The following is a 26,315-nucleotide window of genomic DNA, read 5'->3' as shown; positions in this document are numbered from 1 at the left end:
ATAGTAGTAACTTGTCGCTTTAATGAGAATCCTTCAACATTCAATATTTTTTCATTTATTTAATAAATTTCAAAATTTTGCACAAGAGCGTGGAAAAATTTCATTACCGTGTAATTTCTTGATGGTATATATAAAACTGTTTGGAGTTCAAGTGATCACTAGCTTTGGGATTTTACGTTAAGAAACAAGGCAAATCTGACGATCAGCTTTGGTGTAACGCTACGTACTTTTTACAAAAAGTAAGTTTAACGACAGACCAGTGTAAAATTAGCTGTTCTATTTTGATTTTTCAAATATATGTAAATATAAATTTGTTTTGCTCCTTCGTTGAAGTCAAGCATTGCGTTATTCTTAGAGAAACAAGACTGAATTCGTAGGTTGACATCCCATTGGTGCAAAAAAATGCGCTCCGCATTCTAAAACTGTGGGTTAACCATATAAATGATGGGTAAATCCGATTGTTCGTTAAAACAAAAACACAGAAGAGCTGTTGATTTGCTGCACTCTGTTTACCAGGTCCAATCTAATAGGACGACTATGTGAAGATAGCTTGTGTTGTTTCGCGTGAAATTCTGAAGCAAATTAAACATGCTTAATTTTTCGGCTTATATATCTTTTAAAAGTTGTATATATGACATATAACGAAGAGACTGATTTGGTTTGTTTCGAATTTCGCGCAAAGCTACATGAAGCCTACCTGCGCTACCCGTTCCGAATTTAGTAGTATAATAAAACTAGAGAGAAGACAGCTAGTTATCACCACCCACCGCCAACTCTTGGGACTACACTTTTACCAACGAACAGTTGGATTGACTGTCATTATAACGCCCCCACGGCTGAAAAGGCAAGCGTGTTTAATGTGACGGGGATTCGAACCCGCGATCTTCGGATTACAAGTCAAGTGCCTTAAGCCACCTACCATGCAGTGCCAATAACGAATAGTTATTCTACGATTTTCTCTCATTTAGATGAAATTAGTTTATGGATTTGTTTGTTTTATCGTTCCCAGTCGCACCAAACATGCTCGCCCTTTCAGTCGTGGGGCCGTTATAATGTGACGGTCAATTCCACTATTCGTTAGTAAAAGAGTAGCCCAAGAGTTGGCGGTGGGTGGTGATGGCTATCTGCCTTTCCCCTAGTCTTACTGCTAAATTATGGACGGCTAGCGCAGATAGCCCTCGTGTAGCTTTGCGCGAAATTCAAAAACAAATAATTATACAGTTAGCCTCAGATATATAGAATAGGCTAGTTGCGCCCACCACATATATCGGAAACTATTTTTAGTGTCAAGTCTTTATGACTTAACTCTTAGCCACTAGGGGACTTAATTTAGAGGAAGTTTTATAGAGGATCACTTGATTAAAAAATAGTAGATATACAACATAATTGTAAGATGTATTTAAAAACATGGCTTATTCATATAGTATACGGCAATAGCTTTTTTACTTATTTATGTCGGCAAAAGGTGTAAAAGCATTATAAAAAGTTATTGTTAATTCTGTAGTGCAGTAAGAACTATAGTAAATTAAGCGATTTTTACACTTGTTTTAATATCAGTGATTATTTATATGCTACTCAGTTTTCTTTGCTGCTGAAGTTTAAGGAAGCCGAATTGCATATTTCTTTCGGTAGTACATGCATGTTTGATTTAGTAATGCAAATATGCTTTAATTAAATTGACCACCCAAAAACTGAATAGATTTTTAAACTGCTAGTGACGTCACACGCCTAACAGATTTTGGCAAGGTTCCATCACTTAGTTCAAGATATAATTCAAGTAAACCGCAAGTCAAAAAGATCGTAACCCTAGCCAACTCGAAGGCAAGCAGAGTCCGCTGGGAACAAAGTTCAACCCTTTGCGATTCTTTGAATGATTTTTCTAGTGAATTATGACGCAATAAAATTTAAATTTAGATGCACCTAGTGGCCGCCAGCTACGAAACATGAATAGACCAACTAAATATTTATATTTAGATGAACATTAAATCCCAAATTGGATAGAGAGGCATATACATAGCCGTTCCCTCTTCCAAACTTCACTACCTATCTACGTCGTTTACATCAATAAACAAACAGAATTCCACTGTTTAACCCATTCTATGAAACAAGTTTTTATTTCAATAAATATGCAAGTTTTAAAACAATTTGATTTTAATTTGAATAATGCAAATAAAAGAACATTTTTTTAAAAAACTTATTCTACTGTTTGTCAACATATACAGTTGAGTACGTTATACAAAAACAATTTTGAAAATGTAAATCAGCCAGTTACATGTTTATAACTACGTACAATTAAGAGCACGCGAACAAAATTTTGACGCTCATTTCGTACGTAGTATGATGCACCGAAAATTAATCGCCTTTGGAAATGGTATACAACAGCCTCTTCTAATATTTATACATTCAGCTCCTAGAGGCGTGTACATTTCAGATGTTTAACATTTCTTAGACCTATATATTTTTTTTTTTTTTTATATAACATTGGCAAACAAAGTTATATGAATCAAGTTGGGGCAGCAGGAACATCAACAAATTGTACCTCTGCCGGGATAAACCAAGCGCGGCGGCTTGTAACACAAAAATCCACAAATACACACACATGGCTCAGGTAACAAAACATACAACACAGTCAGACAGAATTTCCGCCTGTGAAGCGAAGCTAATAGACTACTGGCTCACAAGGCTACTTCTCATATCTACCATCCAACTGTTGCATACCTTACGTAGCTTGACAATGAAATAAGAATTCTGACTTTTCCATAAAAAAGCACGAGCACGTCACCAGATGCAGTGTCAGTACTTTTGTGCAACCGAACTGTTGTAAAACGTTAAGAAACTATTGTCCTCGAACACTAGATAAATTATGGAAAGCATATGGGGAGTTGTGGCGTGATCTGCACATGACAGTTCTACAACAGAGCCTTTTGCTATAAAAGCTACACTGCAGAGCTATTCAAGATCCATGGTCCTTAAACAGCAGAAGAAAGATTGAATAGTTACAGAAAAGAGAAAATATTACAGACTATTGTGATTAGGCTACGATAAAAGCATTATTGGCAAAAAGAAAAAGATGTCAACCCACAGAAATAGCATACAAACAAGCGTGGTGACATGGACTTTAAGATGTGACGATGCTTAAAGACAATTTTAATATAACATGCTAATAACAATAGTACATATCTATAATAAAACAACGAGCGACGTTTAGTGAAACAGACTGCAAAACGTAAGGCAAGATTTGATCCTATAGTGTAGTCAAAATTAAAAACTGAGAATTAACAAATTTGGTTGTAATATTCAGACAATAGTTATTCATGCAACTAACGGCGCAAAATTTTATCAAAGTACGACGAAATAAATAATTTTATAATTAATAACTGAATGAGCAAAATCGAGCAAAGACTTTCCGTCTCTTGAAAGATATCTCGAATTCCAATATCAGATGCTTAACATTAAAATCTATTTCAGTATTTGGATTCTTGAAGTTCTGATAATACCAGTTTTCACTTAACTAAATCTGCTATTTAGAAAATAAAACGTTATTAATTAAATTACTAGTGAGGCCATGAGGATTTTTCTGCCCTAGGCAAACAATTTACTAATGAACTAATGAATACATACGTAGCAAAACATCTGCTGAAGCACATACTGAGGCATGAACTTACCTCTAACAATAGAGGTATATATATAGAGCTCCAAAATGATGCTACTAAATTACAAATAAAAGTAATAATTCCTAATAGTAACAATTCTGCAACCATAGGTTACAGAGCAAAAATTTACTTTGTTAGCATCAACTTAAAATAATTATTCGGCAGTCTCGATAATATAAAAAGTATGCATAAAAAATACTTTAGGATAAAGAGAAAGCATATTAATTCACTGAAATACAAAAAGGAAGGAAACATACTTAAGAAAATTAAATTCAAGAAGCGAACACTTTAAATATCACTATCGAGTTGACGAACAACCAGACTAACCCTAATGTTGATATTTAAAATAGTAATTGATCTGTCCGTGAAGTTGAAGTGGTAAAGAAAAGCAGTTAAAATAATTAAAAACTTCTCAACAATGGTTTGGTAAATAAAAATAACTCCAACGCACAACACCGTTTTTTCGAAAGTGAAAAGGTTTCTGCATTTTCAGACAATTAACATCTTACTAAATATTTAATTAATATGAAAAGAAACACCAACTGCATAGAAGGATAATTAAACTGAGATAAAGTAAATCACTTTTTTAAAACACCAAAACAAGTCTTACTTGGTAGATATTTGGATATGAACAAAAGTGAAGATTGCCGGAAAAGATGCCGTCACATGTTTGTGACTTCAGCCCCATTGAAATGTTTGTAGCGTTTAAAAACGAATAAGGCAGCCACAATTGTAGTTGTATTTATTACTCTAGAACTCAGGTTAGCATAGGTTAAAAATAATTTGCTTGACAATAGAGGTCCTATGCTTTTTTTTTTTTTGGAATTTCGCACAAAGCTACTCGAGGGCTATCTGTGCTAGCCGTCCCTAATTTAGCAGTGTAAGACTAGAGGGAAGGCAGCTAGTCATCACCACCCACTGCCAACCCTTGGGCTACTCTTTTACCAACGAATAGTGGGATTGACCGTAACATTATACACCCCCCACGGCTGGGAGAGCGAGCATGTTTAGCGCGACGAGGGCGCGAACCCGCGACCCTCGGATTACGAGTCGCACGCCGTACGCGCTTGGCCATGCCAGGCCAGGTCCTATGCAGTAAACCTCAAAGAAATACACTTGATTTGCTCAAAAAATCCAGGATCATTTTCTACCAGCAAATACAATAAGCAAGTCTGTGCTTTAAGATAGTTTTAACAGCATAACAGCAGCCATTTTATAATTTGATTTTCCATGTTAATTTAACTATTTGACGTACTCTGTACATTTAAGTAATGTTTCAATTATTGTATCAGCGTAACAATGTGAAGTCACAACACATTTGGAAACTAAACATGCTAACGTTAACTAATAACAGTATTAAGTTACAAAAATTATCATTATGTACGGATGCCTATGTAATTACTAATGTTTAAGCCTTTAAGATATCTGTCAATAATAAGTAATAGTTTAAAAACTTCACGACTATCAAAGAGCGTCAAACTGATCGATAGCTCAAGCTTCATCGCACGAGGATTTAATCCTAAGGCTTGTTTGCTCCCAAGAGCCAAGCACGTCATTTTAAGTTGATGCATGCTAATTACAGCTTTAGATTCATCGACCCACTTTGTTTTCACGTGAACACTATTCGAAGTAGAAATTACGATGGCTAATGAAACATCTATACATTAAAATAATTATTCGATACTTAAATTAAAAACAAGGTATAAGAGGAATAAGTCAGTTGAAATAAGATTAAGTCTACTGAAGTATGGCCATTTTGCAGAATTTTTAGATTTAGAAAATACAATTTAAAAACAGTGAATAAAAATAAAATAATTCAACACTCATGAAAGAATGTAAACTTGTGTGTCTCCTCACATCCTAACCAACCTCACTGAAGTGGCTCTCGGATCCTTAAGTATCCAAAACACTAGAAAATTTGCAAAGTATTTTTCTTAGCCGCTTATACAATAACAGTGTCAGTGAAACAAGACTTTCTTGTAGCTACTTTCGAATATTAGAAAAGATAACACAATAATTAAGTCATTTTCCTACAGCTATAACAACAAATACCCAAGCAAAGCATCCAGGTCTAAGAAACTAACGACAAAAGAAGTATTTTCAATGTTTTTTTTCTTTCATTTGCAGATATGCTAGATAAATTTGCCATACATTTTGATTCGTAACTATTATAGATACACACTTAAGTCAACCTGTATCCAATGTAATAGCCATTTGATTCCTACACAACTTGTTTCAAAACATTTTCTATACAAAACACAGAAATAACTGATACTAGAAAAATGCCATTCTTTCTCTTATTCTAAATAGAGACTGTTTAGAATACCGAAACTGTCAAAAATATTCAGATCTTCACAAACAAAATCCATTTTAAGCAAAATTGTCTTAATTTCGAATGCTAATTATTCTTGGAGACAAAGTGTCCCCCCATTTATGTAATTGAGCATTCTCAAATACTTTCGCTTGTTTGGCGTTTATTGGAGCAAAGAAACTAGGCTATCTGTGCCAAACAACTGGTAAAAGTAATTAATAAAATACGTTAAAAGGAATCATGTTAAATGAAATCAAAGTTCAATTGTCGAATAAAAAAACTTAATTATAAAGGCCAATGATCCTTAAAAAATTTCAAAACAACTGAGATCGACAGTGTCGCCGCCAATGGCACTGTCCAACGTCAAGGATGAACATATAGTAAATACAAGTCTAAAATGATGCAGTCACTCAGGGCCGTAACGACATTAATGCATGGACTAATGTGAGTTTAGTATCATATAGACTACATATTGGTATATCAGTCCCAGATTAAAAAAAAAAAAGAATAAATTGACCAATACGTAGCCTAGTCAGAACAATTTTCTTGTTCCGATCGTTACTGACGCAAGTCGGCCAAAGAGCAATAGAAGGTTTAATTTGGAAAAGTTTTTTACCACGTTGCTTACTTCAAGTCGACTGCTAACTGGTCTGGAGCCGAGCCTTGACTACAGGACCAAAGATAGTCCATGTATGGGACAGACAAGACTTAACTGCGATGCCAGCGAGCTCGTTCCCGCGAATACCAATGTGGCTTGGTATCCAGAAAAACTGGATAAAAGATAGAAATAGCCAGTCAGTTTTAAATATCGACGAGAAACGATTTCAGGACAAGTAGAGAGCAAAGCGAGTCGGTATAAATAGTACAATTCGTGTACTGCATAGCTTCTATGTGATTCAGAGCAATAGATGTGGTGTACAATTCAGCACAGAACACAAACTATAGAGGGAATGATGTGTGCAACTAACGAACTATAGCAAATGCTAACAGAGCACACCCAGTCACCTAATTTCAAACCACCTGTATAAATGGGAATGTAAGAATGGTTCAAAATGTCTGGCAAATAGAAGTCAGTACTTCCAATCAGGAGTATCCGCTTTCTTCAGATGACTCAAACAAACGTCACATTTGAAGATAGTAATAAGCCATGGTGTGATGGGCTGACAGGTGGATACAGCAATATTATCCAAGGATAGACCCAATTCATCTAACTATGCCTAGATACAAAGGTCAAAAAGAACAATAACGGACCATCTATTCTGAAAAAGCATGGCCCACTGGAAGAAAAACAACACGATGTAGGACGCTGTAAGAAGGATTGAAGTTTTGCTGGATATACTAAAGACAATTGCAAAAGTACAGGTGGAGAGAAGGTTCATGAGATTCAGTGTACAAGCTCTAGACTGGAGAAGTGCAGAGAATATTTAAGGTCAAGGTCCAAAGACCCATAGTCCAGTTTGAATCAAAGGAGGAAATATGAACAATGATCCGCTCCTCAAGAGGTAGAAGTGAACACAGATGTTCGGTGCCCTTGTACAATCGACACAGCTGCTTGATGTGTAAAACAAAGGTAGCCTACGTTCAAAAATAAGCCCCAAAACTTGCCTCAGGGACGTTTGTAAGTACAACTTCAAGATGGAGCTCAGTATCAGGGTGAATACCCCATTGGCAACAGAAGTGCATGCAAAGAATTTTAAAGCGAGAAAAGGCAAAACAAATCGCTGTGATCCACTTTATTGAATGAAAGCTACAGACTGCTTTCAGTTTACTAAACCTCATGCTCGATGACTGAAAACGTGGAATTCGTCGACATAAAGATAATTTGCAACTGTAGAAGTTGTCCATTGATGGCATTAGTCTTTATAATGAAAAGTGTGGCAGTCAAGGCAGCCCTAAGGAACTCAAGTTCCTGTGGGAAGGAACGGGAAGTGTTGAACAAACATGAACTTTGAATTGCCAATCCATCAGAAAATGGATAATAAATATGAGCAAATGACTACGCAAACCTGTATGAGAGGAGGTCAAGCAAGATGCCATACCTTCACATAGTATCATAAGCTTTCTCTGGTAAAATTACAAACAAGATGTTACTTGAGAAAGGCTTCCTCGATTGACACCATTTCAAATCAGGTGGTCCACGGTAGAGCACTGTTGTGAGAACCCTCTCTGGGTGAGTAAGAGGAGGTTGTTTGATTCGAGGAATCAAAACAGGATGAGCATTCACCATTATAAGATCTTTCAATAAACAGCTCGTCAAAGTAATTGGGCGGTAGTTTGAAGGAATCTTAAGATCCTTTCCTGGCTTAAGGAGAGGAAGGACAATAGAATGGCGCCAAGCATTAGTAAAAACATTCTCCTGCCAGATCCGGTTAAAAAGAACTAGAATAACAAAAGCAGCAGGAGAGTGATGGCGCAGCATCTTATAATGAATATCATCAGGTCTGACCAATGCATTTTCAGACCAATGAACAGCCATCAAGTTTTACCAGTGTAAAGGGGCGATTAGTTAGAGATAATCATCCCAAAAGGAAAGAGGCGATCACTCTGTCTTGATGGCTAGGTACGTGGGGGGGGGATGAAGCAGAAGTGCTAGATGCACGAGAAAAGCTTTTGCCGAAAGTATTCGCAATGCTCAGGGCATCAGCAACTTCGTCATAAGAGCAAGATCGAAAGGGGTATAAGTATACGGGCTCACTGACCTTTCGAATCTTGTTCCATACGACTTTGAAACTAGTAGCAGAAAAGACGTTACATGTGTATTTAATGCAAGATTTCGCCTGGCTTTGACGTCATACATGTGCACAGGCCTGCTAAAAAGCAAGGCAGTTTAAGAGGGTGAGGTACCCATGAAAGGTATCACAGGCTCATTTTTGAGCCTTCCATGCCATGTGGCAGTCAGAATTTCACCACAGATGAGAATATTCTGAAAAACGTGTCGAGGTATCAGGAATATGCTGAGCCACTGCCTCAACAATACAATCAGTCGCCGCTGCTACGCACTCGTCTATCGATGGCTCACAGACGACGGCTGGATCAAAATACGAGAATAGTGAAAGAATGGTTGCCTTGGTCTAACTTCCATTAAAACACAAGGATCGGGCGATATCGACCACAGCCAGTTTCTTAAAATGATAGGAAAATGATCACTGCCCCGTATGCAAAGCAAGAGAAAAGTGAAGTAGAGGAAGCCAATTAAAGATCAACTGCATTAAAAGACTGACTAGGGGCATCCAAACAAGTATAAGAAACAGTATTGAACAGAGAAAGGTTGTGATCTGAGAGCATATACACTACGACGGGATTATGTCGATTAAAATTCTCCAGGATTAAAGAGACAACTACTCATTGAGGGCATCAAGGTCTTACTTATGCCACTTCAGAACCCAAGTACAGAGAAGAAATAGTGATGATACGACCCAAGAAAACAGATGGTTACAGCTTTCAAGGGTGTATCAAGTGGCAAAGACAGGGTGAGCACATGCTGTTCAACCAGTAGTGCCCACCCCTCCAAGTTGTCCATCACACAACTTGTAAGTTCTATACAAAGAAAACTGCCAAAGGGCTATTACATCAGCAGATTTCAGTAATGTTTCCTGTAAAGAGAGACAGGAGGGTAAGAATAAAACCCTTAATGTCACCTATATTCGAACGAAAACCCCAATAGGTCCACTACATCAAAGCGGCCATTTTTATTTATGTGGAGGAGAATGAGGCTGGAAGCCCTTCTGATTTTGACCAAGTTATTTTATTTATTGTACAAAGACTTATCGACCTCCTGGGACGAGCAGGCAAGTTTATGTGAACAAAGATTCCAGCAACTGAAGGCACAAAGGAATAATCGTTTTGCATCTCGGGCTGTAGAGGAGGATGGATCCGAGGAAACACCTAAATTAGAAGAAAGTAGACCTGGGAAGTCACTGAAAGGAGTGATGGAACAGAGATGGAAGTAGATTAGTCAACTCTTAATCACGGAGGGCAAAAGACTTGATACTTTGGAAACGACTCTGCTGGAGGCATGGAAAGATCTGTCTGCACTTCTACTGTGGCAGTAGGACAGAGTGCAGCAGCCTATGTCTGAGATGGAATAGGGAACAATAACTTCCAAGCCTTTGGGTAGGAGATATTGTTTGTAGTCTTCAAGCATTGCATATTTCTCATCCACCCACATAAGGCAAAAAAATAGAGTAAAAAGAGTATGAACTACTACAACTAATACAGTGTGGTTCCAGTTCACCCTCATAGTCATCATGGTCTTTGGCACAACAACGAGCATGTATTAAAGAACAACGACAAGATCTCTTTAAGTGACTAAACTTAACACTGGAGACATCCGAGAGGATTGAGAATGTGTGGCCGTACCTTGTAGCTCAGATAACCTGCTTTGATTGTGGCAGGAGGACGTGATGTAAATGTCTATCAGAACATTAGTAGGCATCATAATTCCATCTTTGCGACTGGAGATTTGGCGCACCAAAGAAACACCTTGGCTGGAGAAACCAGCAAGGATATCTTACTAGGTAAACTAATTCCTCTGATAAAAATTCAAAGCTGTATACTCGATGAGTATGTCTCCAATGGCCTTCAATTTCAAGAGGAGTTTAGTATGTTGTGGTAAATCTGTTTACATCAAAATGTCTCCAGGTTAACTTCGACCTAGGGAGCCAGCAAGATCCTCTAATCCCTTTGAATAAAATGTGAGGCATCTGCTTTAATTTCTTGGATTAGGAATAAATAATCAGAAACCAAAGTACAGAATCTGACTGTACAATAGAATCGCCCATGCATTAATTTTCCTGATAATGTTTTTTTCAATTTTTCATAAATGGAAGCATCAACAACAAAAAGGCAATACATGTCAGTGCCCACTGACCTCGCCCACCATGGAGCCCTATGAAGGAATGCAATACAATGCCAAACAAGGACACTGCAGCAACGCTATGGTTTTGAGAGTATTATACCCAAATATTAGCATCAGATAATGTCCACAACACCGGTTGAGAACATCCAACACTGGTATTCGATTGACTCTAGCCCAAGTGGACCAGCCAACTGACCCTGGGGTGGCAATCCCAAGGCTACTTCTATAGGAATTCAAGGCCAAAGCAGTGTGTTAAGGTTAGATCCCTAAACCGCTAGAATCCTCTCATCCCATTCACGAGTCGCTAGCAAACACGTAAGGGAAGTGTACATCCCAGATAAGGTAAACCAAAAGTGCAGAACTTAGTCTGGAAGGTCCCCCCACCACATACAGGAATTCACCTTGAGGAGCTTAGTTTCGATTTCGTATTTATTTCCTGTAGGCAAGTCACTGCATTTATGTTTTGAAAGTCTGAAAATGAGGTCTTCAATTTTCACTAACAACAGTGACCAGCCATGTAATTACACTCGGGCAAGTAGGACAACGTTATGGTTTTAGCGTATATAACATTACATTCTATTTCCTGGTAAATCCCCCCCAACTGTAAGAAAAATACAAGAGCTGTCCATCGTTTTCTTGCATTTATCTTTATCTTGTGCTACAACTCAAACTCAATTTTAAACCTGCATGACATTTTCTGCAATCTCTCATTATTGCAGTAATATTATAATATTACTTCTAAGATACTAACTCCAACCGAAAATACCACCAATTAAAGCAATGAGGTAACTTTTTGATGCTGTGACTATAGGATTTGTTTTTGCAGAGTTTTTCTACTTTATGACAGGTACACTGATAAAACTTGGAAATGGTACTTTAGACAAGGCCCTTATATGTCACACACACACACACACACACACACACACACACACACACAAGGAGAGAAGTCATGGTTGGGTGTTAGATTTCAGTTGCAAAGAGTATAGATTTAGAAGTTCTCTATTAGTGTCTGTGCTAAAAATGGCTGTTTGCTACTTCGATCTAGCTACAAACTAAAGAATAAAACTACAACCTGCGATCTGTAAAAGGTGCTTAACAAAATTCTACCTTTAAATATTACCACTGACTCACAGAAAACATAGCTAAGATCAGCACAGTTGCTTGTCGATCATTTGGATGAGAAAATACAGGATACTTACTGTTGTTGATCACAGCAGTTAAACCTCAACCCCGCCAATTACTACCCACAACCAAATGAGGGTAAAAAGGTACTACCACTGATGGATGAAATTGCAAGTAGGAGTAAACATCAAGTGATGTCGTCGGTACCCCCACGAGGCAGGCAGACGTTTTAACTCAGATCTCATGAAGTCCAATGAACCATTTTGCCACGCAAAGCTAAAAGGTGTTTTCTAAAGCAACCTTTCGTTCTTCCAAAGACCAGGAATCAAGTATTCATCCAAACATCGCGAGCCTTACAAAACCTATGCTGTATCCTGACATAAGGGGTTTCAGTCCAGTGGCGGGCGAGACATAACAAGTATCTTGTTTTCACAACACATCTGTATGCAAGGTGAAACATATTTCTTCTTCCATTCAATAGTACAGCCAGGGAGACCCGGGCTGTTTCTTTAACTAATACTTCAGGTAGATTCCTTTTTAAAATTGATTCAGGAACATGGAGTGTAATGACGGTATTGAAATAAAGGGCAAGCAAAATTCCACTAAACACATGAAAGAGATAACTGCCAGTGATACGGTCGTAAGAAAGCTACAACAACGTTTCAATCAAAGGAGAACAGTCATCCATCAGGCTGAGTAAAAAGGTTTGTAACAGTGATTCCTCAAGTACCCTGGACACTAATGTGGATGATACAAATCATCAACATTAAAGACGTACCCCATTATGGCATCAGAAGGTCATGAAGATATTATGGATAATTTCAACAATGGACATTCAAGCAAAATAATGTAGCATCACTTTGGTATTAAAAGGAGTTTACTCCAAAAAAAGCAGTGTCTACGATGAGAAGGTTTGAAATGAAAACGAAGTAGTAGTTGTAGTGACCACACCTCAAAAACATTGCCTTTGAGATATTACAAAATTTTCGTGTTTCGCCGAAGGGTATCCAGCTACAAACATATCCAAGTACCACCCCACAGCCCTATAGATACTGGTGGGCAGGTATATCTTACCAGAACCTCCCATAACGGTCCTCCTGCAGTAAATGTCACTAATTCTTCCACCCAGAAATTATTCTGGTGGAGACCCAAAATACCTACTTTGATTGGGAGCTGACAGAACACTATTCATGAAACTGCACAAATCTTTCCATACAGGAAGAAAAGCTATAACTATACGTTCCTTCTACTTGTTCAGCAGATGAGATTCATGGGCAAGCTTAGCTGCTGTCGTTTTTGTTCTAGAAAGTTAGTGTGGCAAAAGTCGAGTATTTCCATCAATCTGTAATATTAAAGATTGAGTACTCAGCTTTGTTTGAAAGTTTGATGGTCAATCAGTTCATTGATGGTTTACTAGTGCATGTTATATGACAATAAAATTACACAGAAATGAGAAAATTTCTGACTGATACCAGTGTCACCAGAACTCTGATCTACTTGTATTGTGTGAAACAATCTTAATTACGCTGCCTGTTTGGCCGGTTGGAACCGACTTCATTCTAAAAAATGGTGATTGACTAGACCGTAATGAAGAAGGACGTCTCCAACAACACACGGGTAATATCACCCATGAGTAGATAATTATGTCCAAATATGGTACAATATGGTGGATTACACGAGTGATTGTTGAAGAACGTATAGTTGGTATTATGTATTATCATCGCCGGCTGCAGTGATGAAACTGGTGAAATGCGCTGTTTCTTATCCACAAATAGGCTGCACTTTTTTGAACATCTGCGAGAGGTGGCATTTTCCCAACAGTGTAGTACAGTAATTATAGATACTCACTTGGCTTCCTACTAGAATGGTTAATGGCATGGTAAGCAAAATAGAACTATGCATAACTAGGGTTGTTTCTGCTACTCTAAGACAGAAAACACCAGTACTATAACACTTGATAATTTGCTGATGATTGTGCAAGTGACTGCATTCAACAGAGTTGGAAGAAATCGGTAAATTGCTGGTTAGATACGTCAATGTGTTCGTAGAACCTGAAAGCCATATGGGTTCAACAATAACTACCACACAGACATGATACACGTCGATTAAATTAACCCTTTCAAAGGTTTTGCTGAGTAAGGAGTACAAGCAGTATGGAGATACAATGGATATTGAATGATGGAATCATATAGCTTTAATAATGTGCTTGATTATCACCAGAGGCAATTTTCACGAAGAACTAAGTTATGCCAATAGCGTTTTGATTTTATAAAAGGTGATGTGATTAGTTGCACTGAATTTATTTATTTATTTATTTAATTAATTTATTTTTGCTTCTGTGAACAAAGAATATCATTCATTGGAAAGAGCCCATTCATTCATCACTTTAGACCTAATTTTCAAATACCGGTAAGGCGAAGTGTACGACAAGTTCCAAACTTCTTTCAACATCCGAAACTGTCCATACGAATTTCGAGTTATGGATGTACTTGCTACTTTCAAAGGGCTTACGAACCATACACTGATGAGATCACAATAGAGTTGACTTTTCTCCTTGCTAATTATTAGTGAAAAAATATCCATCTCAAAAGTCTTCTGAAAGTGTATAGGAGGATAAATAGCATAAATGCAAAATAACTTTCAGAAAAAAATCAACTGAAAATTTAAAAGAAATGTTGATAATGGATGTGGAGTCCAATACATTGAAAATAAAAGAAATATAGGGTTCAAGATTGTGACGTACATAAAAAAGAACTGTGCTACCAATCTCTGCAACAGTTCTTCATACCAGAAAAAGAGCATACACTAGCATGTAATAGTGTAAATAAGACACTAACGGATTTATTATTAAACATTTAATATATACGTTTGTTTCAGTTTAATGCACTCAACGAACATCGTTAAATGTGTATTGCGCAAGTTCCGCCTGTTCTCAAAGTTGGTAGAAAATTCTTGATCGTGAGAAACAATGTTTTACAAATTACAAACTGATCTTCGAATATTGTTGCCAAATGAATTTGAGAATCTCGCTTAATAAGTATAGATTTTAGCAATCACAACACGTGGAGAAAATAAAATATGGTTGGTATACTACAGTTAGTAGAAGACTAAGCCTCGGAGAGTACAATTGTGAAATGCTTATTTATCGGAAAACATTAGACCAGGAGTGTTTGTTTATATATTTAACAACCATTCAACTTAAGAAAATTAGCTTCGGACACTAGCATTTCTGCGAGGACATTAGATTTGGTTTCCTCTGCGAAAAGCTTTTAAACAGTGTTTGGTCAAATACGAATAAAAATAGCTAGCATTCATATCAGATAAAAAAGTGTGTATAAACAAAATTAATTCACGCATAGTGGTAGACCTTGACCGTTGAAATATTCAGTTCTAGGCCAGATAGGCTGAATGTCGTTTGCAAGTTCGTAAAACTTCTATATAAATTTATTTGTAATAACCATTACTATAAATTGTACTGTTTGTATATTAAATATTTGTGTTAATGAAAATTGTGCGTATCAACCTTGGTGGCAAATACCATATATTTAATATAGCAAGATTTAATTAACTTTTAAATTAAAATTTCCGGCTATTTGAAATCATAATACATAATATAGATAACATAAATTGGAGAGTCGTTCGATATAAATAATACGTAACAGCCACAAGATACAAAAGAAGGAGATACAATCCCCCTAAATCCACACAAATAACACAAGTTAACATATTCAGCCCATCTACCATGAAAGTTAAAACTTGTACAACTCTTGAAAACACTCAGATAATGGGAGGCCCAGCATGGCCAGGTTGATTAAGGAGTGCGATTCGTAATGTGAGGGTCACGGGTTCGCATCCTCGTCGCGCCAAACATGCTCACCCTTTCAGCCGTGGGGGGGGGTTATAATGTGACGGTCAATCCCACTATTCGTTGGTAAAAGAGTAGCCCAAGAGTTGGTGGTGATGACTAGCTGCCCTTCCTCTAGTACATGTTGTAGTACATACTACAACAATACTGACATGCAATTAATTATATAATATATAATAAAATATAATATAATCTCGAAATTATATCGGTTGAGGTATTTATATAACAATGTTGCATGCCCTAAGATACTTTTATTTGAATTTCGTATAATGCAGGTAAACACGAAACCGAAATTTTAATTTTATTTATACTTAAGTATTTCTTATGTAATACTCACGTGGCATACATTAAAAGTTTTACGGCGAAAAGCTCTTAGGTAGATTATACATCTCCATTTTCCATCCTTCCCCTAGCAAGAGAGTTCGCCTATAATGGTATTACGTTTATTATACCTTCGCGTGATGCACATGATTACAGTGATGTGAAAAAGATGTTCATGGTAATTTGCGTTCAAAAATTTTGATTGGTCGTGGTCAGTACATAGGGAACATTTTATATAACAAAAAGAATTTAGATTTCAAACACATAAACGACTTTAAATATCCTTGCTTACTTGAGTTTTCAGTATGTTACTAGTAGTGTACGAATTAATTTTAACAAATAATTCGCACACAATACTAAATGTTGCGTGCATTGGTTTCTAGTTTGTTTTTTAATAGGGCAGTAATTCATAGTTTTTTGAGAAAATTAAAGTAAAGTAATGTATAACTGAAGATAAGTAGATAAAAGCTTCGTGCTATAAACGACATGATGTAAAACAGAAAACTGCATTCGCTGAGTCATGTGCAATTTTCCCGTATTTTCAGAACGGTGGTTTGAAAACACTATTAGAATAACAATGTTCCATGTGTCACAGCAGCACGTCTTCGGACTTGCAACCCTACAAATTAGGATTTGATAGTCCATTGTGTAATTGTGTTTAATTACGAACAATAATGAAATTATATTAATATTAATAGAAGTTATTCTTTCCTGTACTTACAGTAATAACTAGAATCTTGTACGGATGATTTAATACGTTAACGTTACCCCTTTACGCGAGAGAAGGTGTACCTCACACTGAAGGGGAGAAAAAAAAAGTCAAACTTCTTTAAAAGTTATATTGTAGATGAAATATTAAAAAATAAGTTTACCATAATAACGTACTGTCGGAAAGTCCTGTAAAATTTAGCTTAAACGGTTGACCGAAATATACATTTCATATTATTCAGTTTCAGATAAACGAGGTAGATCAATCTAAGAATTTTCTTACATATATACAAACATGTTACTTTCATGGTGACATTTACCCCGATTCTGAACTCCGTGTCGATGAAATTATACTTCATGAGGTCCGTGAAGCAAAATTCTTATCTAACCATAATCTCACTTTTATACCACACGGCTACGAGTCAAAGGTACAAGAGCACTGAACATCCTTCATATTCTCTCCCACCTCTTCAACAGATCGATGTTCTATGCTAAAATTCTATTGTGCCCTCCTTTGAATGGACTATGGCTCTGCCAGAACCTCGACCTTGAAGATGCTGGATCCCACTCATCATCCGGGGCTTTAGCTCTGCACTTCCCCCAGTCCAGAATTTTGTACAATCTCATTAATCTTCTCTACACTTCAACCATTTGCAACTGTCTTTACTGTATGCGTTAAACCTTCAGTTTTTATTATAGCATTCCACCTGGTGTTGTTTTCCTTCCTCAGTGGGCCATGCTTTTTTGGAACAGACGATCAGCCTTTTTCTTTTTGGCCTTTTCCAGGTGCAGTTTGATGAGTGAGGTCTGATCTTAGATGACACTGCTGTATCCACTGGTCAGCCCATCCAACACTGCTTATTACTATCCCCAAATGTGACTCAAGTCATCTGAGAAAAGCAAATACTCCCGACTGGAAGTACAGTCGTATTGGTAGAAGATTTTTCAAACCATCCTTCCATTCTAATTTTTATGGATGGTTAAAATCAGGCGACTCTTGACTGCCATGGTTTGTTGTGGTTCGGTGGATGTACACAGAATCACCTCTACAGTTTGTGTTCACTGCTGACGTTTATGACATCTCTCTTGCCCTGAAACACAGAAGCTAAGCAGTACTCAAACTGCACTATTTATACACACTCGCTAAGTTCTCTGGCTCTGGAATGGCTTCACGTTAGTTCTCACCTTGTTCTTGCAGATAGTCACAACCGACTGGTCCCTTTCTATTTAGCATCTACTTCATTCAGTTCTTTTGGATACCACACCACGTTGGTACTCGCGAAAACGAGCTCGCTCACACCATAGTTAAGTGCTTGCTCTAGTACTACCACTGCTTTGCATGCTCCACATATGGACTATGGCCCTGTATTCAAGGCTCGGCTCTGTGCTAGTTAACTTAGAGTGAGCAACATCTATTGGACAGATTCTTTTGGTTGGTTGGGTGTTTTATGCTGCAAAGCATCTAGGTTATCTGCATCAAACATCCAGTAAAGAAAAAGTTAATTAAGATTCGTAAAACAGAATTAGGGTAAAACAAAAAATTAATTTCTGAATGAAAAACATAATTAGCATTAAATCCAACGTTGATTATCTAGTTTACAGCATCAAGAGAATAAATACAGTAATACACGTTTTAAAGGACTTTCTGCAGCATAATTTTTAATCAAATCACAAATTGCCAGGAAAATTAACAGGTAAGTTAAAACATTTAGTCACCTCAAGTTGACCCTTCCAGTCCTGGTTATTTGATGTTACTCCCATTTCCTAATTTCAAATCGATCAAGTTGTACTTTAATTCTTCAAATGGAATTATATTAAAAAGGTCTAATTTATGAATTAAAAACAAATAGTGTTAAAAGGTAAATGGCCTTTAAAAAACTAAAATATTTGTAAAGTGGACAATGTCACCATCGCCAATGACAGTCTGACGTTATGGGTAAATCTTAAGACAAAACGTGTAAACTGATGCCATCACTGAGAGTTAATGACAGCAAGACAGTAATATGTGGCTTATTGTGATCCGAGTTTCACGCAGACAGCACATTGGTGCATCAGTTCCAAATAAAAGAAAACTGAGTTAAAACTTATAAATGTATAATCTAGTTAAGACTACTTCCTCTTTCTGATCCTTATGGAAGTAAGGCACCCAAAGTCCAACGAAGTTATTTGGAAAAGCTTATCACGACGTTGCTCACTTCAAGTTGACTGCTAAATGGCACAGAGCCGAGCTTTGAATAAAGGACTACAGTCCATGTATGGAACAGGCACAGAAGTAATAGTGCTAGAGCAAATAGATTTATCTGTGGTGTCAAAAAGCCCGTTCCCGCGAATACCAATGCAGCCTGGTATCCAGGAGAACTGAATAGAAGTAAAGTTTAAAGAGAAACGGGCCAGTCGGTTTTGAATATCGGTGAGAACAGAGTGAGTACTAACGTGAAGCGATTACAAGGCCAGTAGAGAACTAAGCAAGTTAGTATAAATAGTGCAGTTTGAGTACTGCTTAGCTTCTATGTGATCCAGGGCAAGAGAAATGGTGTACATTTCAGCAGTGAACAAACTGCAGAGGGGATTCTGTGCACAACCACCAAACCACAACAAACCATGACAAAGCGCACAGAGTTACCTGATTTTGAACTATCCATATAAATGGGAATGGAAGGATGGTTCAAAGTATAACAGTACTTCCAATCGGGAGTATCTGCTTTTCCGAGATGACTTAAAGAACGGTCACATTTGGGGATTGTAATAAGCCATGGTGGGATGAGCTGACCAGTGGATACAGCAATGCTATCCATGGACAGACCCAATTCATCCAACTGTGCCTGGATACGAAGGTCAAAAGGAACAATGATAAATCGTTTGTTCTCAAAAAGCATGGCCCACCAAGGAAGGAGAAAAACTCTAGGTGGAATACTGTAGTAAGGATCGAAGTTTAGAAGCATACAGAAAAGATAGTTTCAAATGGCAGAGGTGTAGGTATTGTTCATGAAACTGTATAAACTCTGGACTGGGAAATATGGAAAGCCCCAGAGAAGAGCAAAAGTCCCTGATGATGAATGTGGTCCAGTATCTTCAAGGCTTGAGGTCCTGCCAGAGCCATATACCAGTGATCTAAAGTCTAGTTTTGATTGTACGAGAGCACTGTACCTCTTTAGCACAGGACATCGATCTGATCCCTAACTGGTGGGGGAAGAGGACACAGGATGTTCAGCACTCATTTGACTTGTAGGTTATTGATGTGTAGTATAAAAGATCAGCTCATGCTCAAAGATAAATCCTAAAGAACTTTGCCTCAGAGACCACAGGTACAACTTCACCAATATAGAATTCTGAATCAGGGTGAATACCCCGTTGACAGCAAAAAGTGTGTGCAAACGGTTTTAAAGAGAAGTTAAAACCATTATCTGTGGTCCACTTCAGTAAACGATTCAGGGTAGTCTGTAGCTGCCACACAATATACCTAATTTTCAACGACTGACATGAGGTGTGAAAGCCGTCGACTTAGAATTCACTTGCAATAGTAACAGGGAGTTGTTCAGTGATGACATTAATCTTTATACTTTATACTGAGAAGTGCGATACTCAAAACAGCCCTGATGGACTCCAAGTTCCTGTAGAAAAGAATGGGAAAATGTCGAACTTACACGAACATCGAATAGCCTGTCCATTAAAATATTAACAAAAATTGGCAAATAACCAAGTAACCCATATATAGACGTCTTACAAAATTCCATACCACATTGTGGTACCATAAGCTTTCTCAATGTTAATGAATATTGATGAAAGATGTTTGAGAAAAACTTCTCTGACGCTAAGTCGAATCATGCGGTCGATCGTGGACCACTGTCATCGGATCCTACACTGGGTGGGTGAAAGGAAATTGATTTGAGGAACCAAACAAGATTAAAATTAACCATCCTCTAAGATTTTTCAAAAACAGCTCGTCAAAGTAAATGGACGGCAGTTGAAAGAAATATTGGAATCCATCCCAGGCTTAGAGAAAGGTAAGATGGCACCAGGCATCAGGAAAACATTCTCTTGCCAGATCCAGTTAATCAGAAGAACAGCAAAAGAAGCAGGAGATAGGTGGTGCAGCATCTCCTAATGTAATCATCAGGTCAAACCAATGTACTTCCAGACCAATGAAGAGATAGTTTGAGCTACACCAGTGTAAATAGGCTATTACAGTCAATCAGCTTGAAAGAAAAGAGTTCATTGCTCTGACGGAGTCTTAAAGGCTAAGAAGGTGGAGGATGAAACTGAAGCACTAGATACCCAGCAGAAGCTTTCACCTTGAGTATTGGTGATGCTCTGGGTATCAGCTACTTCATGGCCAGAGATCGAGACGGTGACAGTTATATTGGTCACTAACCTATTGAATCTTGTCCCATATGACTTTGGAACTGGTGGTAGAAGAGATGCTGGTTTGAATTTTATCCAAGATTCCTTGTCTTTGATGTCTTACCCACCGAGTGTGTGCACATGCCTGCGGGAGAGTGATGCAGTTCGAGAGTGAGATACCTACAAAAAGTATCCCAGGTTCATTTATGAGCCTTCTGTGCCATGCGACAGGCAGGATTCCACCATAGACTAGAATATTGTGGAAATGTCGGGGTTTCAGAAATGCATTGAGCAGCTTCCTCTATAAAACAGTCAGTTACTACTGCCATGCAATCATATAACGATGGCTTACAGATGATGAGAACCAAATTCAGTGAAAGAGGGCCAGATGGCTTAATCTGGCTTCCACTTCGACACACAGGTCAGCTTGCATCGACTACAGTCAGTCTCTCAAAATTATACGAAAATAATCACTGCTTCGTGGGTTATTGTTAACCCTGCATGAAAAGTGGAAGAATAGTGAAAGGAAGCAAACTGAGAAATCAATAGCAGTAAACAATTGACGAGGTGCATGAAAATAAGTATAAGAACCAGTATTGAAAAAGAAAGGTTGTAATGTGAAAACACGCACTCTACAGAGCAACCCCTCATCAATATCAATACTTCCTCAGAAGGGATTATGCCCATCAGTCTCCCAGGATTAAGAAAGGAGATAACTGTTCAACGAGAGCATCTTATTGATGCTGAGTATCTCCAGAAGATGGGTAGAGAGAACAAGCAATGATGGTACAACCAAAAGGAAACAGATGGCTACGGCCTCCAAAAGTGCATTGAATGGCAAAGACAGGTTGAGCACATGCTGACCAACCAACAGTGTTACCCTCCATGCACTCGTCCATCACACAGCCTGTCATTTCTGTATAAAGTAAACTGCCGAAAGGTTACTGTATCGACAGGTTTCAGAAATGTTTCCTGCAAGAAAAGACGTACAGGATGGTAGAAAGCAAATCAGTGCTTTGATGTCATCCAAATTTAAGTGTAAACCTCAATAATTCCATTGAATCAAGGCGACAATTTTCATTTATGTTTAGGCGAATTATGTGGAGAGCTCTTCTGCTATCGATCCATCTTTTTTATTTGAAAGAGGTCTATGGAACTCCTTGGATCATGCCCTGGGTCGATTGGGCAGGTCTTTGTCGTTAGAAGAGGATTTTAGCAACTGAAGATGTGAACGAATTTGCATCTGAGGGCGTGAGAAGATGTACCTCGGGAAATAACTGTACCTGAAACTAAAGGAAGTGGATCTTTGAGTTTGCTAAAATGAATGTTAGGAGCAGAGATGGGTGTTGACGTTGATTCGTCAACTTTAACCATGGAGGTTAAGACTATGATTTGAGAACGATTTTTTTAGAGGCAGAGATCTGTCTGTACTCCCACTGTAGTACTGGAGCCTCAGGATAAGTAATGTTTAGAATCGTCTTCAAAACACTGCACCTCCTTTTTCCTACCACTTAGGACAAGAACGAAAGTAATATGGATGAGAGACATTGCAATGGACGCAATGAAAGTTTGTTTCATACTCAAGCATCGTGGTCCTTACCACTACAACGAACACACGTCAATGAATCACAATATGATGTCTGCATGTGACAACTACTGACACTGGAAACATCTGAGGTTGGAATGTATGATCGTACCTTGCAATTTAGATAAACTGCCTTGATGGTGGCAGCGAGACTGATGTAAATGTTAAGATGAGGATACTGTTCAGCATCATAATTCCATCTTTGTGAGTGGAGATACACCTCATTGCAAAAACTCCTTTGGTGGAGAAACCAGCAAGAATCTTCCGACTCTGTGATGTTCTTCAAATCCCTCTTAACAGTAACTCCTCATAGCGAATTCAAAGTAGCACGGGCGTAATCTCTATGTGTACATCCCCAATCGCCTTTGATTGGAAGAATTGACTGCATTCAGATGTGGATGTTACTGCCAATATCACCAGAGCAATGTTTTCTGACTGACTTTGGAGAGTCAGCGAGTCCCTTTAATCCCTTCTGAAGATAAGGCATTTGCCCTAAATATTTGTCTAAAAGAATGTAATAAGAAAATGAGGTACATGTCAAAGTTGAAGATTGCTGATCTGGATCTTCAGGACATAGGCCTATGAACTGTTTTACTATTTATTGAAATTTATTTGGAGGATCCATAATAAAGAATATTCCAGCACCCACTGACCCCACCCACCATGGAGCCCTACGAGAAGACGCACTATAATGCCAAAAAGGACACTGCACAAACGCCAGGGTTTCGTAAGCACTCTACCCAAACACCAGCAGATACAATGTCCACAACAACTGTTAAGCACATCCAACACTGGTACTTGGTTTACCCTAGCCCAAGTGGATCAGCCAATTAACCCTAGGGGCCCACCCCAAGGCCGCCCTTGAAGTTCTCCCCTTCACGAATCACCACACACGACAGACATTGGGGTAAATGTTTAGATCCCAGAAGAGGTAAACTGAGAACAGAATCTTCCCTCGGAGGTTCCTTTACCAGGTACAGGAATCCACACAAAGAGGCTGACATCTTTTTCCCGTAAAGATTGGAAAGTTGTCCTAACTAGACCATGCATTGGTCAAAATATATTTTTTTTTTTTATCTGGGTCTAATGCGCCAGTGTGGATGTGCGACAGTCAATTCACAATAGTCCACATTTTACTGTCATGCCGTTGTCACGACTCTCAGCGACGGGGCCATTTCAGATACGTTTTGTCTCGAGGTTTACCCCCTGATGTTAGACAGTGTCACCATTGCCAAATTTTTAGTTTAAGGGCCATAGGCCTTTTTAATACTACACGTTTTCAATTCAAAACTTACCGTTTTATTTTAACATGATTCCTTCATAACTATCTTAATAATCTTACTTTACTTTTAAAATTTTTACCAGTGGATTTGAGTTTTACGGCGCAAAGGAACGACGCTATCTGCGCGAAACAAACCAATCAAGCTTTTCTAGTTCAGTGTTGCTAACTCCAAAGCTACACAATATATCAGAACCAGTAAACAATTAGATTGAAGACAGTTGTAGCCAGTTAAATAGAATTTGTACATTTATTTTAGCTGAACTATGCCTAAATACACACACACACACACACTCGGAACTATTTAAAAACATATGAACAAGTTTACGTACAGTCATGTGAAAAAGTTAAGACACACTATAAAAACGTGTGTATTTTTGTGACATTTTTGGATATATAGATATTTAATCTCAATTTCAACAGTACTGAGAGATAAGAATCTAACTAAACAATTAAAACTGAAGAAATGACTAAGATCACCTGTAAAGGTAGTTCTACAAAAATGCATATTCTAACTGAGGAAACTTTAGGACACCCTACCCCCCCTAATAGCTAGTGTTACCCCCTTTGGCTGAAATAACTGCAGTGAGACGCTTCTTGTAGCCATCTACCAGTGTCTGACATCAGTCTGAAGAAAGTTTGCCCCACCCCTCAATGCAGAATTCTGTCAGCTGCGAGATGATTGAGGTGTTTCTTACATGCAGCCCGTTTCAAGTCACCCCATACCATCTCAATCGGATTAAGATCTGGGCTTTGACTGTCATTCCAGGACTCTCCATTTTAGTTTTCAGCCAGTCCTTGGCGGATTTACTGGCATCTTTTGGGCCGCTGTCGTGTTGCAGGGTCCAGTTCCGCTTCAGCTTTACTTTTCTTACAGATTGTCTCACATGATCCTCAAGTGGAATTCATGGTGGATTCTATGATTGTGAGCTGTTCAGGTCCTGCTGCAGCAAAGCAGGCCCAAACCATGACATTTCCACCCCCATGCTTCACAGTTGGTATGGGGTTCATTCCCTGGAATGCTGTATTTGGTTTATGCCAAACATGTCCTCTGTTCTGGTGTCCAAATAATTCAATTTTGGACTCATCTGTCCAAAGAACATTATTCTAAAAGTCCTCGTCTTTGTCTACATTCTCTGGCAAACTTCAGTCTGGCCTTGATGTTTCTCTTAGAGAGAAAAAGGTTTCCTCCTTGCACACCTCCCGTGCAAGTTAAACTTGTGCTGTCTCCTTCTGATTGTAGAAGCATGCATTTTCACATCAACAGTACCCAGAGCCTGCTGTAGGTCCCATGATGACGTGTTAGAGTTTGGACACCTCTTAGTATCTTACGGTCTGCTCTCGAGGTGAACTTGCTTGGATGACCAGACCTGGGCATGTTGGCAGTTGTTCTGAAAACCCTCTACTTGTTGACTATTTTCTGGACAGTGGAATGGCTGATTTCAAACTCTTTTGAGATCTTTTTAAATCCCTTACCAGACTCATAAGCTGCTACAGTTTTCTTTCCGAAGGCCCCAGACAGCTCTTTTGCTCTCATTTTGAATTTTACAACAAATGAAACAGGACAAAAAGGCAAGACGTAAAATATAAACAAGCAAAAAACATTAATATGTACAAATAAAAACAAAAAACATGAAATATATACAAGCAGGAATAACATTTACAAATGGAAAAAAAATATACAAACAAACAAAAAACAAAAACACAAGAAGCGAGAGTGGAGGCAGGGCAGCTCAGAAGCGGATCTGCACTAGCCCCCCACCAACGCACAAAGAGCGAAACGTCTGGCCAACAGATGGTAAAACGTCCTGAAACCTAGGTGCTGATAGTCCACCCCTAGGCGGAGTAACAGCCGATATCTGGCCCTACCCAGTATCGAAAAGTACGACACTGGAGCGTGATCGAAGACGAAGTTGTTCCGAGCAAGCCAGATGACGTACTTGAAGATAGTAATAGTGTACTGAAAGGTGAAGGCCAGGTGGCTGGGAACAAGGACAGGTACAAGATGGTCTCCACCAAGAGCAACTGGACCTGGAAAAGGCCTGCAACCCTTTCCCAGATCTCTGCCAATGTTGGACAGAGGACCAACCTGTGTAAGACAGACTCCACCTGGGTGTGACACACGGGACACAACTCAGTTGTACGAGTTCCACAGGTAGATACACTGTCTCACTGGCAGGATGTTATGCAGCGCACACCAGATAAAAGCTTGGAGGTAGCAGTCAACATGGTGCAGCGCAACGCGGTCCCAAACAACATCCCACGGCAGAGC

General features: G+C 38.4%; 1 protein-coding gene and 1 pseudogene across 1 annotated transcript in view; one reads left to right on the top strand and one right to left on the bottom strand.

Annotated features, from left to right (window-relative positions):
• Positions 1-8,440, bottom strand: part of LOC143245602 (frequenin-1-like) — a 29,418-nt pseudogene extending 20,978 nt beyond the window's left edge.
• LOC143245021 (casein kinase II subunit beta-like) overlaps positions 1-26,315 on the top strand; it is a 199,429-nt gene that overhangs the window by 49,269 nt on the left and 123,845 nt on the right. The window lies entirely within an intron of this gene.

This window comes from Tachypleus tridentatus, chromosome 2 (genome assembly GCF_004210375.1).
Source record: "Tachypleus tridentatus isolate NWPU-2018 chromosome 2, ASM421037v1, whole genome shotgun sequence".
Taxonomy (NCBI): Eukaryota; Metazoa; Arthropoda; class Merostomata; order Xiphosura; family Limulidae; genus Tachypleus; species Tachypleus tridentatus.
Note: the sequence above shows the minus strand (reverse complement) of the source record. Positions and strands in the feature narration are given on the sequence as shown.